Source organism: Heterodontus francisci, unplaced genomic scaffold (genome assembly GCF_036365525.1).
Source record: "Heterodontus francisci isolate sHetFra1 unplaced genomic scaffold, sHetFra1.hap1 HAP1_SCAFFOLD_1177, whole genome shotgun sequence".
NCBI classification, from domain to species: domain Eukaryota; kingdom Metazoa; phylum Chordata; class Chondrichthyes; order Heterodontiformes; family Heterodontidae; genus Heterodontus; species Heterodontus francisci.
The window spans coordinates 110,310-114,648 of NW_027141037.1; positions in this window are offsets into that span (position 1 = coordinate 110,310).

Here is a 4,339-nt window from a genome sequence, read left to right on the forward strand (position 1 = left end):
TTGTCCAGGCCTCGCTGCCGTAGAGCAAGGTACTGAGGACACAGGCCTGATACACTCGGACTTTTGTGTTCCGTGTCAGTGCGCCATTTTCCCACACTCTCTTGGCCAGTCTGGACATAGCAGTGGAAGCCTTACCCATGCGCTTGTTGATTTCTGCATCTAGAGACAGGTTACTGGTGATAGTTGAGCCTAGGTAGGTGAACTCTTGAACCACTTCCAGAGCGTGGTCGCCAATATTGATGGATGGAGCATTTCTGACATCCTGCCCCATGATGTTCGTTTTCTTGAGGCTGATGGTTAGGCCAAATTCATTGCAGGCAGACGCAAACCTGTCGATGAGACTCTGCAGGCATTCTTCAGTGTGAGATGTTAAAGCAGCATCGTCAGCAAAGAGGAGTTCTCTGATGAGGACTTTCCGTACTTTGGACTTCGCTCTTAGACGGGCAAGGTTGAACAACCTGCCCCCTGATCTTGTGTGGAGGAAAATTCCTTCTTCAGAGGATTTGAACGCATGTGAAAGCAGCAGGGAGAAGAAAATCCCAAAAAGTGTGGGTGCGAGAACACAGCCCTGTTTCACACCACTCAGGATAGGAAAGGGCTCTGATGAGGAGCCACCATGTTGAATTGTGCCTTTCATATTGTCATGGAATGAGGTGATGATACTTAGTAGCTTTGGTGGACATCCGATCTTTTCTAGTAGTCTGAAGAGACCACGTCTGCTGACGAGGTCAAAGGCTTTGGTGAGATCAATGAAAGCAATGTAGAGGGGCATCTGTTGTTCACGGCATTTCTCCTGTATCTGACGAAGGGAGAACAGCATGTCAATAGTCGATCTCTCTGCACGAAAGCCACACTGTGCCTCAGGGTAGACGCGCTCGGCCAGCTTCTGGAGCCTGTTCAGAGCGACTCGAGCAAAGACTTTCCCCACTATGCTGAGCAGGGAGATTCCACGGTAGTTGTTGCAGTCACCGCGGTCACCTTTGTTTTTATAGAGGGTGATGATGTTGGCATCGCGCATGTCCTGGGGTACTGCTCCCTCGTCCCAGCACAGGCATAGCAGTTCATTTAGTGCTGAGAGTATAGCAGGCTTGGCACTCTTGATTATTTCAGGGGTAATGCTGTCCTTCCCAGGGGCTTATCCTGTAAAACACACACTAGGGGTATTCTATATCCTGTAAAACACACACTAGGGGTATTCTATATCCTGGAAAACACACACTAGGGGTATTCTACATCCTGTAAAACACACACTTGGGGTATTCTACACCCTGTAAAACACACACTAGGGGTATTCTATATCCTGTAAAACACACACTAGGGGTATTCTATATCCTGTAAAACACACACTGGGGGTATTCTATATCCCGTAAAACACACACTCGGGGTATTCTATATCCTGTAAAACACACACTAGGGGTATTCTACATCCTGTAAAACACACACTCGGGGTATTCTATATCCTGTAAAACACACACTAGGGGTATTCTATATCCTGTAAAACACACACTTGGGGTATTCTACATCCTGTAAAACACACAATAGGGGTATTCTATATCCTGTAAAACACACACTTGGGGTATTCTATATCCTGGAAAACACACACTAGGGGTATTCTACATCCTGTAAAACACACACTCGGGGTATTCTATATCCTGTAAAACACACACTTGGGGTATTCTATATCCTGTAAAACACACACTGGGGGTATTCTACATCCTGTAAAACACACACTAGGGGTATTCTATATCCTGTAAAACACACACTTGGGGTATTCTATATCCTGTAAAACACACACTGGGGGTATTCTACATCCTGTAAAACACACACTGGGGATATTCTATATCCTGTAAAACACACACTTGGGGTATTCTATATCCTGTAAAACACACACTAGGGGTATTCTACACCCCGTAAAACACACACTTGGGGTATTCTACATCCTGTAAAACACACACTAGGGGTATTCTATATCCTGGAAAACACACACTAGGGGTATTCTATATCCTGTAAAACACACACTAGGGGTATTCTATATCCTGTAAAACACACACTAGGGGTATTCTATATCCTGTAAAACACACACTAGGGGTATTCTATATCCAGTAAAACACACACTAGGGGTATTCTATATCCTGTAAAACACACACTAGGGGTATTCTATATCCAGTAAAACACACACTAGGGGTATTCTATATCCTGTAAAACACACACTAGGGGTGTTCTACATCCTGTAAAACACACACTAGGGGTATTCTACATCCTGTAAAACGCACACTAGGGGTATTCTACATCATGTAAAACGCACACTAGGGGTATTCTACATCCTGTAAAATACACACTAGGGGTATTCTATATCCTGTAAAACACACACTAGGGGTATTCTATATCCTGTAAAACACACACTAGGGGTATTCTATATCCAGTAAAACACACACTAGGGGTATTCTATATCCTGTAAAACACACACTAGGGGTATTCTATATCCAGTAAAACACACACTAGGGGTATTCTATATCCTGTAAAACACACACTAGGGGTGTTCTACATCCTGTAAAACACACACTAGGGGTATTCTACATCCTGTAAAACGCACACTAGGGGTATTCTACATCATGTAAAACGCACACTAGGGGTATTCTACATCCTGTAAAATACACACTAGGGGTATTCTATATCCTGTAAAACACACACTTGGGGTATTCTATATCCCATAAAACACACACTAGGGGTATTCTACATCCTGTAAAACGCACACTAGGGGTATTCTATATCCTGTAAAACGCACACTAGGGGTATTCTACATCCTGTAAAACACACACTAGGGGTATTCTATATCCTGTAAAACACACACTAGGGGTATTCCATATCCCGCAAAACACACACCAGGGGTATTCTATATCCCGTAAAATACACACTAGGGGTATTCTATATCCTGTAAAACACACACTAGGGGTATTCTATATCCCGTAAAACACACACTAGGGGTATTCTATATCCCGTAAAACACACACTAGGGGTATTCTATATCCCGTAAAACACACACTAGGGGTATTCTATATCCCGTAAAACACACACGAGGGGTATTCTATATCCCGTAAAACACACACTAGGGGTATTCTATATCCTGTAAAACACACACTAGGGGTATTCTATATCCCGTAAAACACACACTAGGGGTATTCTATATCCCGTAAAACACACACGAGGGGTATTCTATATCCCGTAAAACACACACGAGGGGTATTCTATATCCCGTAAAACACACACGAGGGGTATTCTATTTCCTGTAAAACACACACTAGGGGTATTCTATATCCTGTAAAACACACACTAGGGGTATTCTATATCCCGTAAAACACACACTAGGGGTATTCTATATCCCGTAAAACACACACTAGGTTTATTCTATATCCCGTAAAACACACACTAGGGGTATTCTATATCCCGTAAAACACACACTCGGGGTATTCTATATCCCGTAAAACACACACTCGGGGTATTCTATATCCTGTAAAACACACACTTGGGGTATTCTATATCCTGTAAAACACACACTTGGGGTATTCTATATCCCGTAAAACACACACTCGGGGTATTCTATATCCCGTAAAACACACACTTGGGCTATTCTATATCCTGCAAAACACACACTTGGGGTATTCTATATCCTGCAAAACACACACTTGGGGTATTCTATAACCTGTAAAACACACACTTGGGGTATTCTATGTCCCGTAATACACGCACTCGGGGTATTCTATATCCCGTAAAACACACACTTGGGGTATTCTTTGTCCCGTAAAATACACACTCGGGGTATTCTATATCCTGTAAAACACACACTAGGGGTATTCTATGTCCCGTAAAACACACACTCGGGGTATTCTATATCCTGTAAAACACACACTAGGGGTATTCTATATCCCGTAAAACACACACTAGGGGTATTCTATATCCTGTAAAACACACACTAGGGGTATTCTATATCCTGTAAAACACACACTAGGGGTATTCTATATCCCGTAAAACACACACTAGGGGTATTCTATATCCTGTAAAACACACACTCGGGGTATTCTATATCCTGTAAAACACACACTAGGGGTATTCTATATCCTGTAAAACACACACGAGGGGTATTCTATATCCCGTAAAACACACACTAGGGGTATTCTATGTCCCGTAAAACACACAATAGGGGTATTCTATGTCCCGTAAAACACACACTAGGGGTATTCTATATCCCGTAAAACAGACACTAGGGGTATTCTATATCCCGTAAAACACACAATAGGGGTATTCTATATCGCGTAAAACACACACTAGGGGTATTCTATAT